This window comes from Sinohyriopsis cumingii, chromosome 9 (assembly GCF_028554795.1).
Source record: "Sinohyriopsis cumingii isolate HCF-2022 chromosome 9, ASM2855479v2, whole genome shotgun sequence".
Classification (NCBI taxonomy): domain Eukaryota; kingdom Metazoa; phylum Mollusca; class Bivalvia; order Unionida; family Unionidae; genus Sinohyriopsis; species Sinohyriopsis cumingii.
In genome coordinates, this window is record NC_142969.1 from 87,405,512 (window position 1) to 87,422,191 (window position 16,680).

Genomic DNA, 16,680 nt, shown 5'->3' on the forward strand with positions numbered 1-16,680 from the left:
CTTTTCAGCACAAGATAGGCTATACATAGCGGCCAGTATTAGTGGTGGAAGAATAACCCAAGGAAACCTCGGAAAGAATCACAGACCCACGAGAAGCTACTGGCAAGCTTTCTCACATTCCCACATTGGCTAAATGCGAGACTCGAACCTACGCAGACAGAGATGAGATGGCAGTGATCCGTAACGGAGAGCGCTTTAGACCACTCGGTCACTCGGGGCCCCCAGTTCTTTCTGTAATGAAGCAAACCCGACATTATGATCTAGCACCGAACGTATCATGATACACGAAGAACGAGCTTATAAGACTCAGTTTTGTACATCCTACTCTGCGAACGCTCCGGTGGCCTAGTGATTAGAGCGTCCGCCTCGGATGCTAGAGGTCGCGGGTTCGAACCCCGGCCGAGTCATATCAAATACAAAATTGGTACAAACGGATGCCTCGCTATACGCTAAGCATTACGAGGTTAGTGTTAGGACTGGTAGGCCTAGTGTCAGGATAATGTGACTGGGTGGGACATCATGCTACATGTCTACCTTATGATTCCTCAGTGCTAGACATCAATGTAAACCACCACATATCGTAGCGATATCACTGAATAATTGTTAAATCTACGTTATAAATCCAAATCACACACACACACACACACACACACACACACACACACACATCCTTATCTGCGAACCTATCACTTTTCACTACAAGAGACACGAAATTATTGTTTGCATCAAATTAAAAGTAAAGTCATAAAACTGCTTTTAGATACTGCAATGACGTTTTCTTGTTCATGTAAAACCTATTTAGATCCAAACTGAATCTATACTTTACAGTCACTATCAAAACTTAAATTCAATTTCTACCAATTGACATTATGTCAATTAGCCGGTATATATGTATATTGGATTCGCGGTACTAATAATATGCACAACTATGGACCAATTTAGCAATGAGTGACCATAACATGGAGTATATGAGTTTTAATGGCCCATAATTAATTCTGAAATGTAAAGTTTTTGCGAAAGAAAGTGACAATATAATTTTGACGTAAATTTAGTATTTATATAGACTTGACTTAGGGACTAGAACCTGATTCGTTGGGCACGGTATATATAAAGCATTTCATGCGCATGAAGATGACAAAAATATCGTTGCAACCGGACATGTCGTTTTCACCACAGGGGCTCGTATCGTTGCTTACAATTGACCTGTCATACATGTACTATATACTAACTACAAGGGAGGACACTTGTCTCCCTGCTCGCGCGACCTAATTGCTGATATTTCAAGCTACGCTTTGCGTAGCTTAATAAATTTGATACCGATATTTAGCTCAGGCAGTCGACTGTGTATCCCTATCAAACGTATGACTTGATATCATACGATTAAGGAATGTCATATCATTTCCCCACGCTACTGCTCGACATGGCCGTGATCGCGCTCGCTTAATATGTGAGATCCGCCTGAATGGAATACTGTAACCTCATTGGTTAAAATAAAACGCTGTCCTGTATTTATTTATAACTGATTTTCAGTTGACCAATGATAAGGTAGTAATACATTTAGCGCGTTGTTCTTGTGTTGGTTTTGCTTCTTTATGTTACTTATTTTAAGGCCAATGAGTCCTAACAAGCCAGATAACTTTGAAAATATGACTCTTAATTTTGATCCAAGTAGCAATAAAAAAGAACAACAATATATTATTGTTATACATATATAATATATTCAATTTTAAATGATGCTAATAATTTCAGTTGAATGTTCATATATAAGAAGTGAATTGATTCAGTTCTCGGATCCTTGGGGAAATGCATCTAGGGTCACTTGCAGATAGTCGTAATGCATTATAGCGATTGCTGAAATGAAAGAAACCATCAGGGTATGTTTGTTGTTGTTGTTGTTATTGTTGTTGTAGGGTTTAACGCCATTTTTTAGCACAAGAGAGGCTATACATGGCAGCCAGTATTAATGGTAAAGGGAGAACCCTGGAAATAATCACCGACCCACGAGATGCTACTGGCAAGCTTTCTCACATACCCACATTGGCCGAACCCGAGACTCGAACCCACGCAGACAGAGGTGATATTGCAGTGATCCATAATGGTTAGCGCTTTAGACCACTCGGGGCCCCTGAGTGTGTTTGAAAAGTACACTCCGATAGCTACATGTATAAAGGGAAGGAGGTGCTGTGTATATTTTGTATACATGAAACTATTCTTTTATGTAATTATGAAACTTTTTTTGTCATGTACCTAACTCGATACCTGATGCAGGAATGGAGGAAATAAAGATCAATGAGCGAAAAAATAGTCTATACATAAGTATTGTTAATGTCAGCCGTGTTAGAAAGAAACATGTCGATACGACTATTATCTTCGGATGGTAGAGACAATATAATTTCCAAAATATCTTCCCTAGTGACCATATCCAATGGATATTATTTCTGCATAGAAGTACCTAGACATCAAGACAAACATTGCATATAATTTCATTGCGTTTTACCCAGAAATATTTGACACTGGTGAAATGGCCACGTTTGTCTGCTCTGGTTTGGTTGGGGTGTAGTGAAATGTGATTAGGTACGAGTAGGGATTGAGTTTAGGTATAATCGATTTTTATAATCACGCCCCCACCCCAACACAAAACCTTCCAACCCCATCACCTTCTATCCGAGTTTGAGTTGAATCTCTTTTGACGGAAGTCATCCAGTTTACCCACTGGATTGTTTGTAGTAAAGTTTACATAGAACATATAATTCACCCACCCACCCCGACCTCCCCATGATATTTTGGTCATAGATTTAACATTGGTGTAGTGTATAACATGAGAAACACTTTGGCCAAGTGTGTTAATCAACAACATTCGTAACTTCAGAATGGTTGATAATTAGGAATTTACACACAATGAGGTTACCTCCATTGATGTCTAAACTAGCTGATAACCATTCATACCATTTCTATAGTTCTTCAAAGTTACAAATCGGAGATAACGTCTGAGTGTTATTGTATTTTGACGTAACAAAAGTTTCTCTCATACATAATGCAAGAGTCAATTAGGAAAGGAACCCCGAGCATTAACGCATGTTAAAGTACTTTGTTTATTTGTTTGTTTTGTTGTTGCTGTTGTTGTTGTTATTATTTATCTGATTTGACGCGTTGGCGGACTTAACGATGGATATGTTTTCTTAAATTCTAGCCCGAAATTAAAGTCACCTGAAGCGAGCGAGATGAGAATATTTTGTGATTTTAAAGGCGAACATCTTAGACCACTCGGGTACCTGAGCCATTGATTTTCCTTTTCTATTTGTTAAGTTGTTTTTCAGTATGTTTCTTTCCTCCCATTCCTAGGCGGGGAAGCCGTGCAGTTCATATCTTAGAGCTCCTCTCTTCTACTGCAAGAGGTATGTCTGACTGCCCTTTCTGGAAATGCACCAACCCCTACCATCATTGCCCCCCCCCCCCCCGCCCGCCCTTCTGTGTTTCGGCGAATTTCTAATTTACTAGGTCAATTGCCCGTCCTTGGACGGGAATATAAAAACGTAATTTATTTTGGGAGCAGCGACTTTAAACAAAACAAGTTTAAACATACAAATGCAAATAAAGTTTTGAAAGAATTGTGATGCCGCCACTCGTTTCGAACTCGCGACGTCTTGTTTGGCAGCCTGGATTCCACAGTAAAACAAATGTGGGTGTTTTTATATGATATTTTGATTGCCCGGGAGAGAGTTTAAAAGAAGTTTGTTGATAAATATATAAAGGTAATTAAAAAAAATATATTGCGAATGCCGCTACGAGTTTCAAACTCGTGACCTCTTGTTTGGCAGCCGGAACATATAGAAAGACAAATATGATTTTTGTATGTATAAGATATAACAGGTTTTCTACAATGCCGTGTTGTTGTTTTTTTTTTTTTTTTTTTTCTTCTTTCTTTCAAATCGGAAAAGATGCTCTACCACATCTGATCAAGACATCTGTAATGCAATTTATTATTTCTTTGTATAGCTCTTTGCTATTTTTATCCGTTGTGTATACAGTAGTACGCTTTCTGTCTGAATGGTACGATCCTTAGTTTTTATTTTTGCAGTTAATTTCGTTCTCTCTTTACTTGTTTTTCAGTTCAATATCGAATGACTTTTTGGCGTATAAACTTTGTTTTACAAAAAGTGATATACGGGTAATTTTTTAAATATCTTCTTAATGATACATCTCCAGTTAGCCAAACAAATTTTTCTTCAGTCAATATTTTCTTGATCTGACTATATATTTAGGAACTATAGTTTTTATATATCTCATTTTTGTTGGTGGTTCTATTATTTTGGTTATATTATTGTTTCTGTATATCCCATGCATTTGTTTCAACGTATACAAAAAGAAATATATATCTTTTACACAGACTCCCCTTTATCTAGTTTATTTTTTAATGCTTTTCAAATATTTTCCAATTTATAATGTCTAAGATGTTTGATTATTTAGTCATCCCTACTTTATGAGTTTCGCTGAGGAGGTAATGTAACTTATCTCCCTGTATGAACAGGATTATTTATTTGTCAAAGGTATCTATCATACTGTCCTTTAAATCTACCTAGTTAAACATATGCCATATGTTAATATACATATCTCTGAGCGACCTGCATTCGATCCATTATATTCAAATTTGCATGTGCCTACATTTGTAAGTTAGTTTGTAGTTTTTTCTCAATTGTGTTGAATTTGTATACTCTTATACCCCCCCCCCCCCGCAGATACACACAAGTCACTCCTAAACCTATTACACGTGTCGTTACAAGTTCTGGTTCGAGTCCAGGGTTGTTCTCCCGCCAGTTACTTATTAACAATTTAATTTGTCTTGCATGATTAATTTTAGATTCTAATGCTTTCCCGAAGTCCATAAATTCCTTTTCTAAATGTTTGAAGGTGTAGGCATCGGATGTAAAATTTGTATTAGTGACGAACATACTGTACCATTAATAGTTCCTTTTTGAGTTAAATTTCCTTGATATTTTTATTGTAATGTATTTTTATTCGGAGGGCTTCTATTGCTATTACAAATAATATCGATAAGGAACAATCCTGTCTCGCGGAACGTTCTATATTAAATTTCATCGTGCATATATAAGAAACTATATCTATGTAACTATACTATATTCTGTCAAAAGCCTTTTCTTGATATATAAGATCAAGGCCCCTCCATTCTTTAGTTTCCAAAAAATCAATCGCTGCTTTTAAGGTTACAATTTTGTTATGAATATAAGGTTAATTATGTTTCCGACACATGTTAGAAAGGATCTTACTATGTATTTTATAGTCTGTATTTAAAAACGATATCGATATCCAACTCGTTATGTCTTTTACATCTCCTTTCCACTTATACATAAGTGTTTCTACCCCTTCTTTCATCGTGGACGTCATTTCATTATTTAATAGAATATTAACATATCGTATCTTTAATATTGGAATTAAGAGATATTGTAAGGTAATATATACGTATGTCGTTAAGCCACGACCAACACATGATTTTGCTTTATGGAGTTGCTTGAATGCTGCAATTATTTCATTTGATATTATACTAGTTTCGCATAGAGACCTAGAGTCCTGTGTGATTTGCGTCAATTCTATATTCCCAGCGTATTCTTCTATCACCCCTCCCCCCGTGATATATTTGTGTAGCGTTTAGTTCATTTTAAAAGCTGTATATTTCTTCCATTATGTGTGTTGGTTTAGTTATGGTAACATTTTTTTTTTAGTTTTTCCATATGCCTGCTATTTCCTTTTCTTATTTCTTCCATGATTTGCATCCTTTTTGCTTTTATATGTAAATTGGAGAATTCTCCTGCCATCATTTTGTGCCAGTTAATTTGTAATCTTATAAAGCTTCGTGCTTTCATCACTTTTATTTTATCCTCTTCCTTTTGTATTTAAATATTTATTATTGTATTGCACTCTCTTTGTCTTCCCCGTCTTATGGTTTGTTTGACTTGACAATATGTTTTGGTTATTGATTTAATTTTCTTCTTAATTCCCCTCTATAACTCTTCCATTAGGTTGTAATATTCCCTATTTAAAAAGGTACTAACAGTACTTTAAGTATGGCTTTGTATTCTTCGTCATCTACAACTGAGTAGTTTAATTGTTATAGGTTCTGACCCAATCCTGCCCAGCTTCACTTGGTAACAGGTAAATCGTAGATAAATTAACGGTCGAAGAATTCAGTTTTGTTGTATTTCTTTGCAGTTTTGACTGCATTATACGAATCTTTATTTCAGGATGCCTGGAACGGCTGCGATCAGTACACGTACTGATGAAAATAAAATTCAAACTTTCGCTTGCTATTATGGTGTTTTTTGTAACAGCTCGCAAAACTTTATATGAATTGGACGGTGACGACTACATTTGAAACTATCGAAGTGAGCCAAGTCTAAAACTTTCATCAAACGTTTTACAAACTCATTTTTTTTATATCAGTAAATTGTTTAAAGATAGCATATATCCTTTGGGTTGTGCCCTTGCCACACAACTTTGGAAATAGTTCAGAGAGCTTCTCCATTTACCATCATGGATATAAAATAAAGGTATGCTGTTTTTCGATAGAGAGTATTTGCTTCTATCGAGTGAATAATGATATATTTCAGTTATTTAATTTTTTGGGATGGAATATATCCGTTATTCACTCAATACTAGCCGGTTTTACTATATGTTCCGCTCGAACGTATTGGCTAGCAAAATGTATAATAAATTGAAGGAGAAGCTCTCTTGCTGGATAATGTCAGCTGATCACCATTTATTTTCTGCTGTGTGTTTCATGATATTTGTATAGAAAATAGTAGTAGTAACAGAGCCTGCTTTCTTTTCGGCCAATTGGACCGATGAAGCCCAATTAGGCCCCGCATTCAAGGTGCCCCGCGCATTAGTAAATGTTAAAAATATATCTACAGAAAGAAAGTAACTTTAGATCGATGGAAGAAATGTTAAGTTCGATATTGTATAAAACTTGTTTAAAAGATTATTTCCAAATGCAGTGCTTACAGGAGGCCCCTCACGTAAATCCAGAGGTTCCGCCAAATAGTCCAAATCCAGCCACGCGTTTGCTAAGGCCACTGCTTAGTAATAACATAGTTCTCTTTCATAACTCAACGTTGAATACACATAGTCAAAAAGAAAAATGAAAAGTAGGTTGCTGGATTCCAACCTGGTACACCTGCGTGATATGTGGATATGTTTACCATTAAATTAAGCATATTACGAAAATGATCTTCTATGTTCTTATTCATAATGTTATCAACGTCTATCGATTACATTAGGACAAAACCAGTTTAATTTGATTGGTTGGTTGGTTGGTTGGTATGTGTACGTGTACGTGTATAACACCAATTTATGTGGCTCTACATGGCGGCCAGTATTTTTGGTGGAAAAAGAACCAGAGAGGAACCACTGACCCACATGAAGCTACTGGCAAGTTTTCTCGCATGCCCACGTAGGTAGAGTCAAGACTCGAACCCATGCGGACGGATGGCAGTGACAGTGATATAATAAAGGTGAGCGCCTTAGACCAATCGGCCACCCGTGACCCCATTCATAAATGACTCCAGTGAATTATGAAAAAAATATTTTAAATGGAAAATCGGCTGATTCGCAGACTAGCATATAACAAAAAAAATACGTATAATCATCTGAAATTCATGTACATAATGATTGCTATATACAGTATAAAAAAATATAAAGATTAAACAACAATCTCTCCCATAAAATATTTGCAAAATCGATCTATATCTAAATAACCACACCTATCTTTAAGATTAAAACTGTATACAGTCCGAATTAAAACCATTACGCTGTTCCGGATTACGGCCAGTTATTCCAGTCCCGTTTAATAAGTATACTAAAACAGTCGCCTGATTACGAGAAGTGATCACATAAGCCAATATGTTATGGATGCCGACAGCAGAACCCCGATATTCAGACCGTCCAACGCATGCGATCACTTTATTTCCGTCTCGCTGGTAATCGTAATAGCTAAATACACTGTACATAATACTGTTAGGTGACACATATAAATTATACATCAGCGAGATATATACTAAACCTTTTGGCGACACATCAACCATTCGGCGACCGGTCGCCCAAAGGTTGGTTTTTTGCATGAGCGCACATAGTTTTACTTTTCGGCGACAGTAAATGGGCGACAAAAAATGTATGTTTGTCATTTTTTTTATATTACCACTTTTTCGTGTGTTTTCATATTCCATTCAGTATTCTGTACAGTATTCACTATATAGGCACAATCATGACCTAAACATATTCAGTATACAACGATGTCGCCGAAAGGTTGCAATTTAGACGCTGTCGCCGAAAGGTCGGATTTGTGCATATATATATATATATATATATATATATATATATATATATATATATATATATATATATATATTCATATGATGCACTTATATGATGCACTTATATGAAAATTGAGAAATTGAGGGATTTTAGTTTCCCTGCAGTATATATCAGTATATAATTTAATGTTAAAGTATATAAGATTACGAAAATGCCAAACAACATCTGACCCATTGATCAAGATCTACAAAAGAACAATGACAATGGAACTTTTCCATTAAGGACTGAGGTCAGGCTAGACAAATGTACTACGATGAGTGATCAAAACTCCATTGTGCAGTCAGTCATTTAGAATACAACACGTGCAATATCGGTAAAAATTACAAAAAATCAGTAAAATTAGCTCAAATATCAGTAAAATTAGCTCAAATATCAGTAAAATTAGCTCAAAAAATATGTACATTTTTACTGATTTACTGGTTTTTACTGGTTTTGATATTTTATTCAATTAAAATCAATTAGAGAATCAAGCAACTTTACCCGACGATCTAATAGACAAAATCACCCAAGATGGGTAAAATACACCTCAAAAACACGAAATTTATTGATGTTTCACTGAAATTCAGAAATAAAATAAAATATTTCTGATAAAATAAAATAAATCAAAATATTTCTGATAAAATAAAATAAATTATTTCTGATAAAATAAAATAAAATATTTCTGATAAAATAAAACATTTCTGATAAAATTAAAACCCTCACGTGCTGGTACATTATATAATATTTACTTGATTAATTAAGATTTCACATACAGATTTATTACAAGCTCTTCTCCACGTATGTCAATTAAGCGATTAAGGTGGTCTGTGAGCTTAAAATTTATTCGTGTTAACATATTATTATGACACCGCAGGTACACAGGATTAGTTGGTTCTTGCACGATTAAACTTCCAGGGACAATTTGTGGTGTAAATGTATATAAAATATATCCCTGTTGAGCCTGATTTGATTTTCCGAGATCTATTTGATAGCTACCATCGACTACGTCACAAACCAGATCGTGCTGGTTATATTAACGATTCTCGGAGATACGTGCCTGCCACCTCCATGTGGATCATTATTATATCTTAAAACAGTTGGAGGTGGTGCTAGTTTTCTCCACGCATCGAGTATTTTAGGAAAGTTCTCATCAATGACATCATTGACAGATTTTTTTAGTTCATTCGCGTTATATCCGGAGAATTTAAAATTTGGTAGATCAGCTTCCTTTATTTTATACTTGTCTAAAAAATTATTTTTGCCATGGTAGTCTGCTTTAGTATTAATTACTGTATTAATTAATCGTTGGTTAAGATATTCCATGTCGGATACAAGTTGATTTAATATTTCTATACGCGTAATGATTTCTTTGCGTGAGTTTGTTATATCAAAAAGATGCTCTTGAAAGTACTGTTGTAGTTGCTGTAGTTGTTGTTTATGATGTTTATTAATTTCTGTAAATATTTTAGTAAGTTCAATTGTGTTAATAATAACTAGGGCAGCTGTTCCGAATTCTGTTTTTTCAGACGAAAATGACCAATAAAATGTATCTCTATCAGGGGGATAAAAAAAAACGTATCACCAGCCTTTGAATTGTTTGCATCAGTTAACGTTTTTTTATACACTGTATCAATTTCGTGATATGATTGTCCATCTGTGATATAATCAGATTTTTTTCGGTTCTGGTGGTCCTTCATACACCGGGGGAACATCCGGCCAACCCAGTATGGATCTTATCGTGGACTGATAAATATCAACGGCATAATCAGGAGAATGTATTTCAACCGTCGAGGACGGCGTCGGCTCATGAACGTTAATTGATATTTTCGCTTCTTTTCCTGTTATTGATTTTATTCTACGTTGAAATTCATCATTGATATCTTCAATCTCATAACTACCAGTTGGTATTCCAACATCTGTCCAGTCAGGAGTACTATCTGGTTTGTTCTTGTTAGCAAATACAAGCGAATTATTTGCTGGTGTACCATTAAATGATTTTGATCTGATATTTGGCCAGCTGTAATATACTCGTAATTGCGCTAGTGCTATTTCCTTTACTGGAATTGCAGTAGGAAAGTTAATACTAAATTCAGGATTAGTTGAACTTACCGAGATCATCGTTATCTTTGGCGGAGTTGTGTTAGTCACGATCTGCTGGAGTAATTCTGTCATTATTAATACTTGTATCTTTAATACCAATGCATTCATGATATATTTTAGTTATCATTGAAAACTAGAAATCAGATATAATTCCATCACTGAGACTCGCTGATAAAAACGAGGATAATTTCGAGTATGCTACCGTCGCTGTGTGTAATTTTATTATGTAATCGGATAATTTTTCGTTCGTGCAAGTACATATTGTTTTGCGATGATATTAAGCACACCTGCAATAGTTGTTGCTGCTGAAATACAAATAGTTACGGCTACTGGTGCCATCATTGTCACCGCTGATAATATAACACCGGTTCCAGCAACAATAGCGGATCCTGAATAAACAATCACGTCGACGATAACTAATCGTCGTCGATATTTTTTTTACTTTTACTGTATATTGTTCGACTCGATCTTTTAATGCTGCCTGCCATTCACGCGCTTGATTGTACCTGTATTGTGCACCGTCCATATATTTTTATGTAGTAACCAATTGAGGTGTTTCAGCTACAAATTCCAAACACCACCAGTAAGATGTTGAGGTTAATTTCTTATCAGCTGCTTCCAGAATAAATATTTCTTCGGTTCCGCTATTTAATATAACAGATACAACCCCGGAAAACCTATCCGTTGAATGACGCCATGGATACGTTGTAAATATTTCAAATTTTTCAGCACTAAACACAGACAACCTGTACACGCCTGTGACTGTTGCGGTATATTTGATAGTTTTATTTTGCTGCGACCATGTTGCAAATCCCGATGATACTGTGTATAGGCTGTTTGTGATATGTCCGGGAGTTATTCCAGCTGGAGTTTTAATCAAATTGGTTTTATTAACGATCTCAGGAATCTCCGCTACGATGTCTTGTTGTGTTCGTTTGATCGTGTCTAGGTTAGTTTTGATATCAACGAGTTTCATGTCAATGGCGTGCTGAGTGACGAAGAATTCTTCTGCGTTTTTTTGATAGTTTCTACGAAATCTTGCAAAAGCGCCCACGTGAACGTCATACTCAGCCCGCAGCGTGGATAATTTACCATCTACGGTGTCGATGTATTTTTTTTTGTTGCTGCATCTTCGTCGGATGTTGAATCTCTTAAAACTACTATTTTATTTCCGTTCATGCTTAGTTCACCGGTCATTGTGTCACCGGTGTTTCTTACACGATTAGCAACGCTTCTTGCAATTTCATCTCTGATGGTTGTAAACGATATACTTGAATCCCTGATTTTTCCGCTGTCAGTAAACACGGGAATATTATCCGTAACTGCACCGAGTACTCGTCGAACTATATCATTCCATCTGATGTTGCTCGTTTTTAGTTTACCATATCGATCCTGAAAAATAACAACCTCATCTGGATCAACTCCAACAAGATTCATGATATCAGCGAGTTCATCTTTAGTCGCATACTTCGACAGGTCAACGTCGCCGGGTTTTTTCTTAACGCGTGAAGATCTTCTTCCGTAAATATCAACCATTATAATAAGACCAGTTGTTTAAAACGCTTTACGCGCAACGAATCGGTTGCTTGTATAATCATGCACGACTTTATGTGGCGGTCTGGATGATTTTGATATAGCGTTAAGTACATTAATTACCTCACGGCCACATATTGGCGGATCTGTCATTGTTTGTGTGGGTAGCGTTGGATACCAAACTTTTGAACCAGAGGTTCTTGCGTGAAGTGGTGCGACATACTTGATAAATTCAACGGGTGGGGCTAACCAGTATTAATCAAAATAAACGATTCAACGTGGATCAATCGCGTATGAGTACCGGGTCCTGAATTCGAGTCTAGATTAATAATACCGGTTTCGAGTTTGTTTGGTCGGTCCGGTAATTGATCTCGCAAAAAACACCTCTAAAATGTTTTATTGTTAATTTTTTAGCAACATCAAGTAAATCAAAATTTGATGCTGGAACGTCTAACGTGGAAGCCTCAGACCTCTTCCCCAGCGAGATCCCGGTAATCTTAGACCGCGTCCCTTTTTTTGGCTATATCGTCCACCAGTAAATTTTTCGAAAACTTTTTTACCCGCCGCTCCAGCAGCACCTAACGCAGCAGCTTTTGCTAACGCCGGTGCAGCAGCTGCGGCTATCGCAGGTAACACAGCAGCTTTTGCTGCAAGTAGTGCTGGTATTGCAGCTAATAGTGGGAAAAATCCACCTACTTTAATCATATCTTTTATAGCGCTCGGAGAAAGATGTAATTGAACTCCAGTTTTTTATTCTAGGGCTTTATTGAAATGTTCAATCTGATTTTTTGTCAACGATAATTTGTTTGGACCACCACCAATCTGATCTCGTTTTAGTGATATTTTAGTTCCACATTTGTTGGCGGTTTTTGATTGAAGCTTTTTGACCTTACCAGGAGTCAGAGTAACATTAACATGACCATACGACATTTTTATATAAAAATATATTTTTCTAAATAACATGATCAAAGATTTTCCACTGGTGCATCAGCAACTCTCATTCGACCACTACCACCTTCAAGTAACATGGCTTTATCGCTGAGTATGACCGCGATTGCTCTGTAGAAGGCACCACCACCTGGCGGGTTAGTAACACGAGCTCGAAAATGTATATCAACGACAGACTATTTAGACAAATCAAGATGTTCCAATGAAAAATAATAAATCGGATATAATGTTGTAAAATCTAGTTGTGATATTTTCAAACCAGTATCTGTATTTTGATCACGTCCCATGAATGACATTAAACGATGATATACACGCACTACGTGATTTTGATCAGAATTTAACAATATATCTTCAGTTAGTTCTTGATGTCCATTTATCCGCAAGGAAACTTCATTAACTCCAAGGTCGTCAAATATCATATGTGAACGTTGTTGATTATTCGTCCGATTATTATCTTGTAGCGCAATTAAAATATGTCGTGGTGCAGAAACACCTTGTTGTGATGCTATATGCCATGTAAATAAACCAATAACATTACTTTGAACAGCATCTGTGGCTACTGTTAACCATGATAGCAATGATTTACCGCCTTGATCCATAAAAGAGAGTAATTATTGTTCCTCAGTAATTGATGGAGTCATTACTGGCATCCACAATGAAAGTTTTGATATATTTACTTTACCATCAGCAACACCAGCACCTCGCCAGATTGCATCATTATCATCACCTTTTCTTACGAGCACAACTGTATGTTTAGCTCCAAAGATGACCTTTCTAACATTTCTGCAAAATCCAAAGATGTGAGATAATAGAATTGCACACGAAAAATTTATATTATCCCCTGACAACTCCGCTCGACGTGTTGCAAACCCTAATTTGCAATTATCGCTATCACCTCGTACAATATCAAAAGCAGCACCTGGTCTGTCTGCGTATTCAGGATCATCAGCAACTGGTTGTGGATCAACTGCTGTATTTTGTGGTGTTCGTATTTTAGCATACCTGATATGATCAGCGTGGTCAGTAATATCCTTGGCAAACATCATTGTTGGACCGGCTGATCTTGTGTAATCATCATAATATCTCGCTAGACCAATTATTGTTGTAGCAACATCAACATCCTTCTGAACTGATTCAATATTTTTTCCATCAATCATGTATGTGGCGCTATCAAACAACGTCATAATCCCGTTGTTGACAAAACCAACACGTGCATTGATACCATATGGTGTATTAGCTACAACATTCGTTACAAGTCTACCTTCTACTTCAATAAACGCCTCAGCGGGCAAGAAATATATACTTGTATCTTGAACCTGTAATTCTATTCTTCCCCGCTGATTTGGTTGTCTTGCGTCATAGGAATAAAACTGATAATCACGTATTGATTCATACTTAAGGACAGGTGCTTCCATACCAAATGCTGTGTCTGTTTCGCGCTTGAACATTTTTATTATAATACCATTTTTCCAAATGGTGATCTAAATCATCGTCGACGAAGACCGCTTCCTGCTATTAAATTTGCTGTTATATTTTTTTCTGCTTCTTCAGATAATTTCGCTAGTTTTTTATTTGCAGCCTGATTTATTATTTTACTGACATCTGCGGGCATAATTTCAGTACTTGGTAATTTTACTGGTTGTTGTTTTCGTCGCAATAATCGTGCTAGTCTTTCTTTGATCGCCGAGAACGCCTTACCAGCAACATTGACAATTGCTTCAGGAGCTTTATCACGAACAATATCGATAGCTTTCATCGATAATTGTTTTGCAACGGGTGCTACTTTTGGAGCTATCCTTGTAAACAATCCTTGTGTAACATCACCAAGTCCATCTCCGTAAGTAGCTCTATAAATTGGTAATCGTGAGTTTACCGCTCTGACCTGTACGGGTTTACGATGATTATTATGTATGATCATCTTATTTTATTTGTTATTTATCTAACAACTGGTCAACAACAAGTTAAGTTCATCGATAAGCTCTCGGCAAACGCCGATATCCATGATACCACCTTGAAATAATCGTCGACAAATATCGGATGCTTCATTAACTATTTCTGGTGAATTATTTCCGGCACGTTTTTCTCCTATGAGAACTTCTAACCGTGACACATCATTAATAATATTATCAGGACAAAGAAAATTATTTCCCAGACCACTACCAGTAGCACCTGGTACATCATCGTCAGGATCTTCTTTTTTAGAATCTATTTTACTTGATATAAGAGACAATTTCTTTTTCCGCTCAGTCTCTCTCTCACTCAATTCTTCTTTTTTTTTGTCTCGCTCTTTCATTTTTTTGTTCTATTTCTGCCAGCATCCTTTCCCTTTCTTTTTTAAACTCTTCAATTGACTCCCGCTTCGATGAAGAAGATTGTTGTTGTTCTATTTGTTGCAGAGGTGGAGGAAGTTGATACTGGGAGAGTTCTTCTTGTTCTAGTTGTTTCAGTCTCTCTATCTGTAAAGTATTTTTATTTCTTTATAAAGATCTTTGTATTTTGAATCGTCACTTCTAACCTGTCTTTTGTTTGCATGCATGCGATATATCCATTTAATAAGATTATCATCATTTATTCTCTTATGAGGGTGGTTTAAAATATCAGATTTGTTAAATATATAAAATAATATTTTTTCGGTAATTTTTCTCTTTCAGTATTTCTAATATCTTCAACAACCCCTTCCTTAAATCTTGCAATTAATTTTATATTTTCTTTTATTGGCTTGGATTTAGGTGCATGTTCTTTTTGCACGTCGGCGACTTCAGCACGAAGTTTTCCAATTTCCTCACCATCAGTTGGAGGTTGAGCCGCAGCTATATCAGCTGGAAGATCTCGTAAAATCTTCTTTGTCTGTTTAGTTCTTCTTGCTATATTTTCGGTTTGTGCCGCAGTTTGTTCTAATACCGGAAAAATACCCTTTTTCCTCTTCTCATCTTCCTCCGCAATATCTCCCCATATAGTTTTTTCAACAGCCGCCGAAACTTTCTTAGTAGCTGCAGTGATAGGTTTGGACAGTTTTTTAGTATCTTCTTCGTACTCAACTTGTGCTTCTTGTTGCGCTTGTAGATTTTTTCTGAATGAGTCTCTGACAGGAAGAAATGTTTTAATTGCTTCTAATCGTTCTCGTGCTATTCTTGCAGTATGAGATTCCGGATGTACCATTATTTTGATATAACAATTTTTTAATTAATAGCAGCAGAGAGGGCGCCTACCAATGTTGGTCGTCCGTGGAAATTAAACAAAAAGTAAATAAACACGTAGAGTACTTTATTTTTTTCAGCTACCTTTTCGAACTAAGGTTTTATTGATGGGGGTGGTTTCAACAAAAATAAAAACCTCCCAGGAAACGTTTATTTGTAAAAATCTGGACCTTTCTACGAGATGATTTTAATTTTGTTTATATTTTTTTTGTCGGAATTCTTGGGTCTGTTCGCCCTCTCTGCTGCTCAAGTTCATTTGGAAAATGGGAAATTGTATTACCTTAATCCTTATTTTCAAAGTCGCTAAAGATTAATGAGTGGAAATTCATCATTGATATTTTGAAATAAACTCAATAGCACCAACTTCCAAGAATATTTTTGATGTGCGTATACTTCAGCCATTGACGGATCACAAATTGATCTACCAGTTGTATTGGTATATCAGTATCTTTTATACCAATACTTTAAAAGCAATTATATTTTTTAATGTATGTGGTAGAAGTTAGATAAATTTTAAATGTTATTATATGGTGATTAG